General features: G+C 44.2%; 1 protein-coding gene across 1 annotated transcript in view; it reads right to left on the bottom strand.

Annotated features, from left to right (window-relative positions):
* The window catches only part of ASCC3 (activating signal cointegrator 1 complex subunit 3), a 2,217,780-nt gene that overhangs the window by 655,753 nt on the left and 1,549,467 nt on the right, over positions 1-12,560 (bottom strand). The gene's annotated exons all lie outside the window — the stretch shown is intronic.

Here is a 12,560-nt window from a genome sequence, read left to right as displayed (position 1 = left end):
CAAGTCAATTCAATTCAAATAAGTCTTTATTTCGACAAAAGTCATAAAAGACAACATTCTAAAACACATAAAACACATAATAAAAAAAAACACAGCATTTCTTATTGGTTACATCCCTTAATCCACAGTATCCGTGGTAATTTCAAATGTTTGTAATTCAATTGATGATATGTACGGGTCGTTCCATTCACATTTATAAAACATAAATATTTCCACTTTAAAACACATTAGAAGAGTCTACATTAAAAAAATAAAAATATATATGTATGCTCTTGCTATACAATTAATTAGTAATTTAGAATCAAAATTTAAAACCAAGTTAAACCATAACAATCTTCCGTAGTTTCAATTTTTCCCTTCGAATTGCCCACATCCATTTTAAGAATTTGGCTACTGCAATTACCATGCTATCAGAGCAGTCTGTTTTTAGTATCCTTAAGCTTCGGTACCACTCATGATGCCTTTCTGTATGCATATTGGTCTGATCCATTTAAGCCGCGGAAGTTTATATTCCGGACATAAAGGACGTGGGCTAGACTTTCTGGTTGGGTAGTGCAGAAGGGGCATAGATGGTCATTGTTTGTTGACCATTTACTAGTGAACGTATTTATAGGAAGGGTTCCTACCCTGTACTGGGGGAAGCGTTTCCTGTCTTCAGGAATGGTGATAATATCCCAATAGTGTTCATAGGCCGGTACATGTTTTTGCTCCAAAAAAGATCTTGTGAGTGAGGGGGCAGTGTGTTTCTGAAATTCTTTTTGGGATATCATGGCCCAGTAGAGCTCTTAACTTTTTTCGGGAGGGAAAAATATTTCCAGTTGGATTATCCCATAAGTCTCCCAAGCCCAAGGTTTTATAGAGCAGCCTGACCTCTCTAAACCATGGTATTTTGCTCCCCAAATCCAGATTTTTAATTTCTAATAGAGCTTGAGCATAATGGGTGAGCTCGGGTGTGACCCAAAGTCTTCGCCAATAGGCGAGCGGTCTAAATCTCGCCACATCCCGAATTCGCTGACAGCCCAGGTCCAAGTACAGGGGTATCAGTTGGGTATATGTTGGAAGCCTCGTCAGACACCGTATAAATTTATTTTGAGCGTTAGTTAATACAGAAATGTCAGAGGATCCCCACAATTCTGCCCCATATAACATTGATGCCCGAATTTTCGTGTCATATATTTTGAGAGCTGGTGCTATCGGTTGTGTGGCAGAGGAATGTAGTTGTCTCAGAAGAACTCCTGCCAACTGTGCATGTTTCGTAGAAAGAAATGTCAGATGTGGTTTCCACTCCATTCTAGACCCCAGGGTAATTCCCAGGTAGCTAAAACAATGAGTTTGTTCCAGGGGCTCTCCATTCATAAAGACTGTGCCTCTCACCTTCTTGTGTCTATGTATTACCATGAATTTTGTTTTTGACACATTAATAATTAACCCATAATCTTTACAGAAGGCCTCGAAACACCCAATTGCTTTTTGTAGCCCTACTTGCGTCTTGGAGATTATAAGGGTGTCGTCAGCAAACATTAGCAATGGTATAGGGACACCATTTAATCTCGGTGCATCAGTGTGTACATCCCTATAATATTCAATAACTTTATTTATGTACAGTGTAAATAATGTTGGAGCCATCACGCACCCTTATCTTACTCCTCTTTCAGTGGGGAATTTGTCGGTGACCTCACCCTGATTCCCCCACCTCACCTGTGCAAAATTACTGTCATGAAATTTAATCAGAAAGGCAATAAGTTCTATTGGCATACCTTGCTCCTGGAGCGCTCTCCACAGCCTGGTGCGAGGTACAAGATCAAAAGCCGATTTCAAATCGACGAAAGCTGCGTACAAAGTGCCACCCCCAAAAACTACCCACTTCCAATCGATGGTAGAAAATCTAAAAACCTGGTCCATGGTACTCGTGAATGGCCGAAAACCGGCTTGTAATCGTGACATGACCCCTGAGTCGCCTATCCAACTCTGGATCCTATGGAGAACAAGTCTGGCCACAACCTTTTGAATACATGCTATCAGGCTAATTGGCCTATAATTCGCGGGGTCTGCCCGGTCTCCTTTTTTAAAAATAGGGATTATTTCCGCTCCCTTCCAAATATCTGGAATAGGGGAGCCCTTGGAAATTGCATTGGCGAGTAGCAGTATGTATGGAATCCATACCTCTTTGCTGTGCAAGAATAAATCTGCTGGTATCATATCCGGCCCGGGGCTCTTCCTTTAGGAATTGTATTTAGGGCGTGTTCAATCTCTTTCCCACTAAATTCCAGAGGAATACTACTTACAATATTGGTAGATAAGTTCCACTCTACACCCCTTGTCTGATCAGGGTGCGCACTGAGCTTTAAAATGCGACACCCACAGTTCAGGAGGGACAAAGTTCTTGGGATGGGCCCTGTGACATCCCTTGCCCCATTTGACTAGATTCCAGAAGCCTACCATGTTCTTTGACTTGCTGGCTTCGTATAGCTCTTCCCAATAGGTGTTATCCCAGGACTTTTTAGCTTCCTGCTAGATTACTTTGTACTTTCGTCTAGCCTCTAGTATTAGGTCCCTGTTTTTTGACCGTACTGTTGCTGTTAGAGATTTGTATGCAACTCTACAACTTTTGCCATACCAGGATTCGGCCTGTTTCCTATCCTTGCGACGTGGGCCGGTTGTCTCCTTTAAAAAGTATTTACTAAGATTTAAAAATAATGTTGTTTGAATTGGAACCACCTTGGACATAAGATCATCGTCATTAGTACATCCCTGGAGCTCTGTGGTTGCATTCAATACTAGTGTGTCCATTCCATTAATACAATGATGTTTCTGAAGACAGTCGGCCCATTTTAATCTTCTAGTGTCATTTGTAGGGATAATATCATTAATAGTGACACTAGCATCAGCTTCATTTCCCTTAAATAATTGTAACTCTAAGCTGAGAGGGTTATGATCACTTTCGATTCTTTCGATAATGGTCATGTCTCTGATGGCTGTCCAGAATTCCAGATTGACTAGAATATAATCTATCCTGCTAGTACTCACGCCGTTATCGAATGTGGGTCTTCCTTCCTTATCCGCTATTGTCCTGCCATTGACTGCTCTTAGTCCTTGTTCAAGACATAATGTCTTGAGCTGTAGAGCAGCAGCCTGAGTCCACCTTTTTTTGGGGGCTATAGTCAGTTGGGGAATCAACCAGCTACGATCTTCTTCCTCAGTAAGATCAATATCATACTGATCCAACGGCTCGAAGGAGCAGTTAAAATCACCTGCTACCAACAAGTTTGCCTTGCCAGTGTAGGCTTCCAGAAGATAACCCAAGTGACTAACTATTTCTGATGGTTTGCCTCCCGGCACTCCCCTTGCATAGACATTAAAAATGACTAGATCTCCAAAAACTGGGGACTCTATTTTTACCATAAGAATGTCATTTGAGTTGGAATTTAGTTGTTGGGTGGTATACCTATCATCCTGCTTAACCCAGGTGGTCAGGCCCCCCATAGACCTGCCTCTGTTAGTACGGGCTGCTGGTATGAAAAAATTTAAATAGCCCTGCCGATGCTGGGGAACCGTCAGCCATGTTTCCTGTAGTGTTATTATGGTATAGATATCAATAACATTTAGCTAGTCCTGGGATACCATTTTAGTCCTTAGGCCGGCTATGTTCCAGGACACCAATAGTTGACCGGGCTGGTTACCACAAGTGTTGTCTATAGCAGGGGCATGCCGTTTTTGATCCTGCCTCCCTGGCAAAATAGTTCTGGAAGTATCTTTAAACATACTACGCATTTTGGTGATGCTTGGTCCATCTGCTGGGGTCTTGGCCAAACCATAATCCCTCCCATTTCCTGCTTGGACCACTGGATAATGAACAATATTTCCATTCCCTGGAGCCCTCCTACTGTCTTCTGTCTTTCTGTGGGTATGAACCAATCCTATCAAAATTACCCTCTCTTACCTCTTCCCAATCTATAACTCCGTTGGCTCGTCGAGTGTGCGCTGATTCCATAGTATGTCAGTCCACCCCGTCATCCGTGTAAAACGGTTGAATGTTGGGATATTAAAGCCAAAGGCCCCTGCCTCCCTTGGAGCATGAATCCTTGCCGCTCGAGTGTTGGATATCTGATACTGGGGGTAAAAATATGTTAAATCCTTAGTGGATATTCCCCCCTCCAGGTTCCAAGTACCAGTCTCTAATATACGCTGTTGCTTTGCGATCCCTAAAGTTTACCACTACAACGTCCCCTGATATATCCTTTGTCCTCTGACCAACCCATCCCAATCTTCTGACATTAAGAATCTCGGCATTTATGTTGGGTGGGAGTGGCCTGTTATTTGAGAGCCAGTGCACCACCTTATTTTTAAGTTCATGGTACCCTTCTTTCCTACCTACTGCATGTTGGGGGACCCCTGTAGGGACAATGACATAAGACGCTGATTCTGGTGGCAGATCTATTCTATGGAAAGAGCCATGATCGTCTCTATCTTGGTATCTAGCGCTTTTCCCGTTTGAGACTGCTGGTTTGGCGTCATGTGTTTCTATTTGACCTGCTGCCCTCCCATCCTCACCACCCTTGTGGCTACTATTTTTCTGGGGGGGAAGGGGATCGTTTACCAATATCTGAGCTGTGTTACTGATACTAGTAACTTGTTTGCCTTTGAACCTTCCGATGTTACTATCTGAGAAGTGCCTTTCTCTGTGGGTGTAGCTAGTACAATTAAGGCATTAGTATTGGTTGAAATAGTCTCCTGTAATACCCCCAGCTGTTCGTTCATTTGCTTTACCCGCTCCACTAGAGGTAAAATTAGAGATTTAATTAATTGCTTAATGTCCTCCAATAAATGTGAATAAACGTCCTTTGTAACAGCGTGAGAAGACTGCTCATTTAAATCAGCCGGTTTTATTTGCTGGCCCAGCAATGGACTGGTGGTTGTTGTTACAGTTTTCGGGGCTTTAGCACACCTTCCCTTTTGACAGTTTCCCCCACGTTTCCTTTTGTTTTTTGATACCGAGCATGGTTTATTTTCAGAGCTGGGCATTGAGGTGGATGCTACATGTCTGTCAATAATGTTGCTGACTGTAGTGGATGTTTCGGGAAATATATCCTCTATGTCAGACTGGCCGCTGGTGTTAGAAGAATGACTGCGTTCGAGTAATTGTCGTGGGATGCCGGTGTCACCTAGCGGATCCCTCTCGATTAGTGAATTAGGGGGGGAGATGGAATGCTGTGTTAGACCCAAGGACGAGCGCGTATTGTACAAATGTTCAATAGATAATCGGCGTTCAGTGAGAGCTATTTCTCGTTCTATGGCATCTTTAGCCCTAGTGATATATAAGTCCAATGTCCCTTGCACAGACCCTCCCATAGAACTATTTTTTACTAGGGCTCATTATTAGTTAGTAAGTGGCACAACTTGCAGAACAGAAGGAAATGCCTGACGATAAGAACCTGAGCTCGAAGAAACAATGTGGGGCTTCACAATATTTTCGCAGAGTCAATATGTGGAGTAATGTAAAGTCCAGCTTCCTTACTTTGCTTGTCCATGGATCAATCCCCAGCGTCCTGTGGCAGCGGATGAGTTAGGGGGGTTGCCCTGCCTGGCCTAAATCGGCCGCTGACGGCCTAGGACGGCCCGGGCTCAGCCCGGCGATCGCCCGCGCGCGTCCCGCGACGCGGAACAGACGCAGGATCTTTAAGCGCCTCCTGGCGCGGATGTGCAGCTTGTGGGCGGGTCAGCCCCGCAAGGTCCTCTGGTCTATGTGGTCCCCCCACACTGCGGTCGCTGTGTTGATAGGACGCGGCAGCGGAGGGGACAGTCAAGCACCACAGCCAGCCAAACTCCTTCTTTCAACGGGTGTGACCAGGTACCCAAACACGAGATGCCTGTGGTTCACTCTGCCGGTGCGTGAACTCGCTGGGCCTCTGTTCTCTACGAATGGCAGTGTCAGAACTGGTTGCCTCGGGGAAAAATACAAGTTCTCCTGTGTCTTGTCCCTACTGGAAACTAGGTGTCAGAGCCAGCCTTCTCAAGTCACTCTCATGAGTTGATGCTTTAATGCATGGAGTAAAGGCATGGTTATGATTCACTGTATAGTGACTATTGTTCTTTCCCCCGAACCAATGGTTAGTGAAGTGTAAGTTTCATGAGAGAGAAAATCGTCTCCATCTGCCGCCGAGGCGCACCTATATAAAATACTACGAATTACCACAGGTTTTGCCAGAGAAACTGATCTTTCCATACACACAGTTGGGTCATTCACGGAAGTGTAAAAAGGCTCGCAGCCTCTGCCTATCAGGCGGGGGTGAGCAATCACGTCTGTGAATGCGCCCGGAGCAGCAACGTTTAAAAGGTCCCAGAGCCACCACAAGGGGCCACAAACAGAAATTACATGTCTGTCTACTCGGTTCACTGCAGCGATTTGAAACCTGTGTACTTGGGTCACAGAGCCACAAGGAACAAATTTATGTTCCCTGTCAGTCTCAGAATGTACAGACCTAAGAGTATCCCATTAAGTACTGTTAGTGTAGGCCGCCATTTTGTAGAGGAACTACATACTATGTTACAGAACTTTAAAAAAAATCTAGAATTTTTTTTCTGCTCTTCATAGTATGTATGTAGTTTAATAAAGAACGGTCCTACTTGTAATGCAACGTTGTGCTGTGGAATGGAGGAGGTACATTTGAGCACGGAAATGGAGTTAAGAATAGAAAAGTTGGGGTTGGGTGGCCGTTTTATCATGTGGCGTTTCCGACTCTTTGCACACGCAAGTCAAACTTACAGATTGAAAAAACGTTCCTGATTAAAGCAAAGAATTATTTTTTTGTGATAAACGTTTTCTAAATGGCACAGCATGGGCTAAGCAAGCAGGAAAAAGAAAAGGCCAGGTAAATGTGTCCCATATCACTGTCACACAACGGAAAATTCATGACACTTTCATTTATAGAAGCTCAAGTAATTATGTGGATCAGATGTAGATATTGGGCTGGCTGATCAAACGGGCAAGAGGTTTCACTTCACTACTATCAAGGGTAGTAAGCGCTATATAAATGCAATTACAATACAATACAATACATAAAAGGCACAGCATTTCATTTTAAACGAAATAATTGCTGTGGCATTCAGGTTCATGTTATTGCTGGGCTCGGATAGGGCACTGTGTAACCTCCCGCTACATATCACAGTTATGTATTCTGTGTCGCTGTAATTTCATTGAAATGCCAATACAATATATATTTTTAAAAACATTGCTGTGGCAGTTCTTCAATTGCTTAAGTTCTGAGTTTTGGTTTGGATCAGGACTGGGACAAAACTGAAACTGGCATTACTAGAGAGTAGCTGGATGTGACAGAACTGGAGCATAGGAGACGCTGGCAAGACTGAAGAAGGAGCAAAGAATACAAGAGCCTGAGGAGTTGTGACGCACACGGACTCTGATCAGAGGATACAAAAAATGTAAATCCAGTATTTGTAAAGCGCAAACAATTGCCAGAGGGTATCAAGGCGCTGGGGGCCGTCGGGAAGATTAAGCGAGCTATTGCTCAGAGTCAAATGGTGCTGAGCTGACCTGCCACCGGAGATCGAACCGTGAGTCTCCGTGCTCCGGAGTCAGACGCCCTGGCCGCTGCACCACACCTCTTCCACACAATGGTAGAAAGGGAACCAACTGACAGGGAGGGGGTATTTGCCAAAAAGAAACCAACTGACAGAGAGGGGTTATTTGTCAAACAGGAACCACCTGACAGGAAGGGGCTGGTTCCAGAACACGAACCACCTGACAGGAAGGGGCTGGTAATAACAAGCATTGGCATAGCCAATAGGTCTCGCCTTTGGGACCTTATGTGTTTAGCCAGAACTTTTGGCTATGTTGTAGAGCATTGTGGCTGCTGTGCATCATGTTGAAAAGTTACAATAAAAAGTGTTAAGCACTTGTTTTTAGCAATGCAACAGTTGATGATGGTGTACCAAGGATATTGTGCTTGATAACTAAACACTTATAAGGTCTCAAAGGCGAGACCTATTGGCTATGGCATTGCTTGTTACTTTTTATGAGAAGTCCACATGAAAATGTGTTCCATTACAAATAAGCTAAAACACGACTATATACACTGTGGAAGCAAACCAACATCTCATAACGAATCATGCAATTTCTCTCGACATGTTTTGCTGAGGATTTCAGAAGATGTTTTTGAGAATTGTATGAAAATCGCACCAGGATTTTTACGACAAACAGTGACTTGTATGTGCAATCACAAGGAGCTAAAGTACACACACAAAAAACTATCATTTTTAATGGATATAAACTGTGCCCCTCAGAGCAGACTTTATCCCCCCACTTCTGCCTCTGCTGCGTTTTACATTGTGGGTGACTGAATCAATAAAGAAACAACACGGTCATAATAAACACAAGCTCTGAAAAGCAGGCACTTGGAGCCGTTTGTCAGAGAACGAAAGCCTGTTATGACGTGAACATCAGTGTGCTTTTCCCGCACGCTGCTGCTTTTTGTTCAAGAGGCTGTGCGCACAAGGCTGCAGAGGGGAGAGGCCAGTTGGCCCGCTTTATTAATCAGCTGCCATTGTGCTCAAAAGACAGTGGGATTCAGTGAAGACATTCCATTAAATGGAAATGATGTCAGGAGGGGTGCGGCAGCTGTTTCTCGCGGCTGTAGTTCGGCATCCTTTCTGGGCTTCGCTTAGACAGGGAGAAAGAGACACAAAAGGAAATGTAAAGAAAAGTGGCACAAGGGAGGAAGAAGGGGTTAAAGAGGAGAAGAGGATGCAAGAGTACAGGGAGAAAAGGAGGGAGAGGAAAATTAGGCTACTGGAAAAAGAGCATGAGGCAATGTGTGGAAGAAGTAAGAGGTCATGAGAAGGGGGAGAGTTACTAAGAGATGAGAAGAGAGCTTCTTGTTTCTGCCGGTAGGAAGGAGAGGAAGAGTGTTGAAAAAGTACTTAACATAAAAGCATTGAAATGAAGAAAGAACGATAATTGATCCAAAGACACGTTTATTTTCCGTCCAACATGAAGATCAGGTAACCAATGAATGAATTTAACAGTTCTCTGCTGCTCCCTATATTACCGCCCATCCATTCAAATCCTACATCGCTCGCGGCCGCCCCAGCGGCCAGCTCGCTACTGCACACACACACACGGCACATTTAAATGCATACAACTCACAATACACGCACACACACGCGACACTTTCAAATACATACACTCGCACGCGGCAACACAGCAACCACTCGACTCACACGCAACTCATTCAAACAACACACTGATATTATTCCAAGTTGACATGTGCGCGAGAGCGCCCATGCAACCTTCGAACAATAACAACATACCACACACCTCCCTCCTTTTATATATATTTTTTTACTTTAGCACAAAATCTTTAAATCTGGTAGGTAATCTATGAGTCCTTGAACTCCTCACTAATCCAGCATGGCTAGAAGTCCCAAGTACATTAAATAAATTAGAATTGGAATCACCAAAAGTATTCAAGTCTACATTTGGAACATCTAAAAACACATTCAAAGACTCATCATTTCCAGTAATATCCTTGCCCCTAAATTTAGATACCCTACTAAAGTTCCAAACACTGCCATCTTCCACACGTACAGCATTCTTGAATACTTCAATTACTTCCACAGGTTCAGACCATTTAGACAATCCTTTATGCACAAAAGTACCCTTTTTCAACCTTACTAAGTTTCCAACATGAACAGATACATCACTTAAACTTTTGTTCTTCAACAAATCATCTTTCATTCTTAATTTGTAAGCCTCAACCTTCCTACGAATTTCTTTAAAATCAATTTCAGCAAAATCAGACCATGTCTTATCCTTCTTCCTTAACCACCATGGTACCAATTCTGTACTTGGCTTGCGCCCCCTAAGTAACTCAAAAGGAGACAATTGTGTCACAGCATTGGAAGTTGTTCTATATGAAAGCAACATTGATTGAAGAGCCTTATTCCAACATAACCCACCTTTAACAGCCAACTGAATGGCCTCCTTAACAACTCTGTTAAACCTCTCAATTTGGCCATTCGCTTCCAGATGGAATACAGCAATTCTTCTATGAATTATACCACACCTTGCCAAATAATTCTCCATTTGTTTACTTACAAACTGCGGCCCATTGTCCGCGACAATTTCCTGAGGAATCCCCTCTCTACAAAAAATCTCATCCAAAAATTGTATTATGACTTCAGATGTAACTTCCGTAACCATCTTTATCTCCGGCCACTACGAAAAATATTCTATGAGAACAATACCAAATGAAAATTGGTGTGGCAGAAAGCTAAATGGACCAATATTATCAATTCCAAATTTATTTCATGGTGAAACAGGTAAATCCACAGGTTGTGGAGAAGCCGACAAGGCTTTAGCTGACTTATCACTATTGTTACACAATTTGCAAAGACGTACCTGATGCTCTACATACAAATCAATCCCAGGCCACCAGAAACTCTCCTTCAAGCGTCTCCTAGTTACAGAAATTCCAAAATGACCTTCATGTGCAACATCAAGAAACAGCTTCCTAAATCCAAAAGGTGGAACAAATTTGTTACCCCTTAAAATTATTCCATTCTCTATGGTTAATTCATCTTTAACTTTGTGATAACTTATCAAACTCCCAATGCGATCATCCTCACTAGGCCATCCATGTAATATAAATTCTTTCACTTTTTTGAGTTCTAAATCTTTATCCATCTCAACCTCCCATGTTTGTTCTTGAACTACAGATTTCTCCCCAAAAACTAAATTCACATCACATACCACATGTGCAACCTCACACTCATCAGTGTTAATTCTTTCAGAATCTTTACACGGTAATGGAAGTCTCGACATGCAATCAGCGTGTACATTGGATTTCCCGGGAACATATTCCAATGTATATTGAAAGTTCTGTAATCTTGATGAAAGTCTTGCCAACTTGGAAGATAAAATACGTCCACCACCAGGTGATAAAATGTGTACCAGGGGTTTGTGGTCAGATTTTATTGTGAATCTTGTACCCCATAAGAACTGCCTAAAGTGCTCAGCACCCCAAACACACGCCAGAAGCTCTCTCTCAATCACTGAATAGTGACGTTCAGATTCTCTCAATGTCCTTGATGCATAGGCTATAATCCATTATTTACCCCATTCCTTTTGAATAAGTACAGCACCTAGTTCGCAATTACTTGCATCCACCATCACCACGCAATGTTTACCAATCACAAAAGGTTTAAGGCCGTGGTTCCCAAACTGTGCGCCGCGGCGCCCTGGTGCGCCGTTATGACTTGCCAGGGGCGCCGCGGCACGATTTGGGCAACATGCAGAGTGGAGCTGCAGGGGCTCTTAGACAGGGTGAAAAAACAGCAAGGCCTCATTAGCACGCAAATGGTCTTTTAAAGACCTGTGAAACGTTCGGGTGCGGCTGTGTGTGCACCCGGGATGCTGTCTCATCCTGGGCTGCCACACACGAAGGGGAGGCGGAGGGGGGGGGGGGGGGGTGGGGGGGGGATTGGGGGGAGCAAGGGGCCTTGTTGCTCCTCGCCAATGTCACAGTGATTGTTCCTTTCTTGTGCAACAGCACACAAACCAGCATGCCAACCCCACCAGCTCAGCGACAAAATGCGGGTTTTAGTCCAAGTTATCCTTCCTGTTTCTCTTCCCAGGTCATTTTAAAGCCCCTCATCGGATTTTTTTTTAATGCGTATTTCACACCAGGTTTGGGGCTTTCATCCCACCCCAGTATTAACGTAACTCAGCTTTTCTAACCTCCAACACGTCCCTCTCTCCTTTGTGTGGCCAACGTTGAAGTCCCTTCTGGGTACACCTGCCAGGTGCCTCTTTCCTTGGCATCACAGTTACCCTTCCCACCCCATCTGATACTGCAGTTGCTCCTATCATCCCAGGGTCATTTCCCCCCTGTGCTGGTAGGTCTCCGTTCTCCACAACCTCTATATTAGCTTAACTGGTGCCTCTCACCTGTCTGCTCCTATATCAGAAGCACAGACCACAGCGGGGTGCCCTCTAACACTGTTAAAGCAGTGACATTGAAATATCCTTGGAGTGGACGGACTGGACTGCAGGGGTGCAGGAGGCACCGTACACCCTCGCTGAACTGAATCACACCTATTTCAGGGATCAAATTCGAAAAGGACATCGTCTCCTGGGGTTTGGCCGATCGCATCCCTTCCTGCTGAATAGCAGACATGAGGTCAACCCCATACAAACACGCCGAATCTGTAAAACACAGCCTCGACACCAAATGCCTTCTGTCATAGCTCCCTCCTCTTCCCACCCAAATGGATCCCAGCCTCATGAAAAACTTGGCACAGTCCATATCCAGTTTCTAAGCTGCCAGCTTCACAGATTGACACCCGGGGAAGGGGGGACGATATTGGGGGCTGAAGCCCTGTGAGTCCAATGGGTGTTGCGCACCTGAGTCTGAGGGCACAAAGACAACAGGCATGGAATAATGGATAGAGGGCACAAACACGAAGGGAGCAGACATGGAGGAAAGGGGCAGTCTCAGGGCATGAAGGGAGCAGGCATGGAGGAAAGGGGCAGTCTCAGGGCACAA

This window comes from Lissotriton vulgaris, chromosome 6 (genome assembly GCF_964263255.1).
Source record: "Lissotriton vulgaris chromosome 6, aLisVul1.2, whole genome shotgun sequence".
Lineage (NCBI taxonomy): Eukaryota > Metazoa > Chordata > Amphibia > Caudata > Salamandridae > Lissotriton > Lissotriton vulgaris.
Note: the sequence above shows the minus strand (reverse complement) of the source record. Positions and strands in the feature narration are given on the sequence as shown.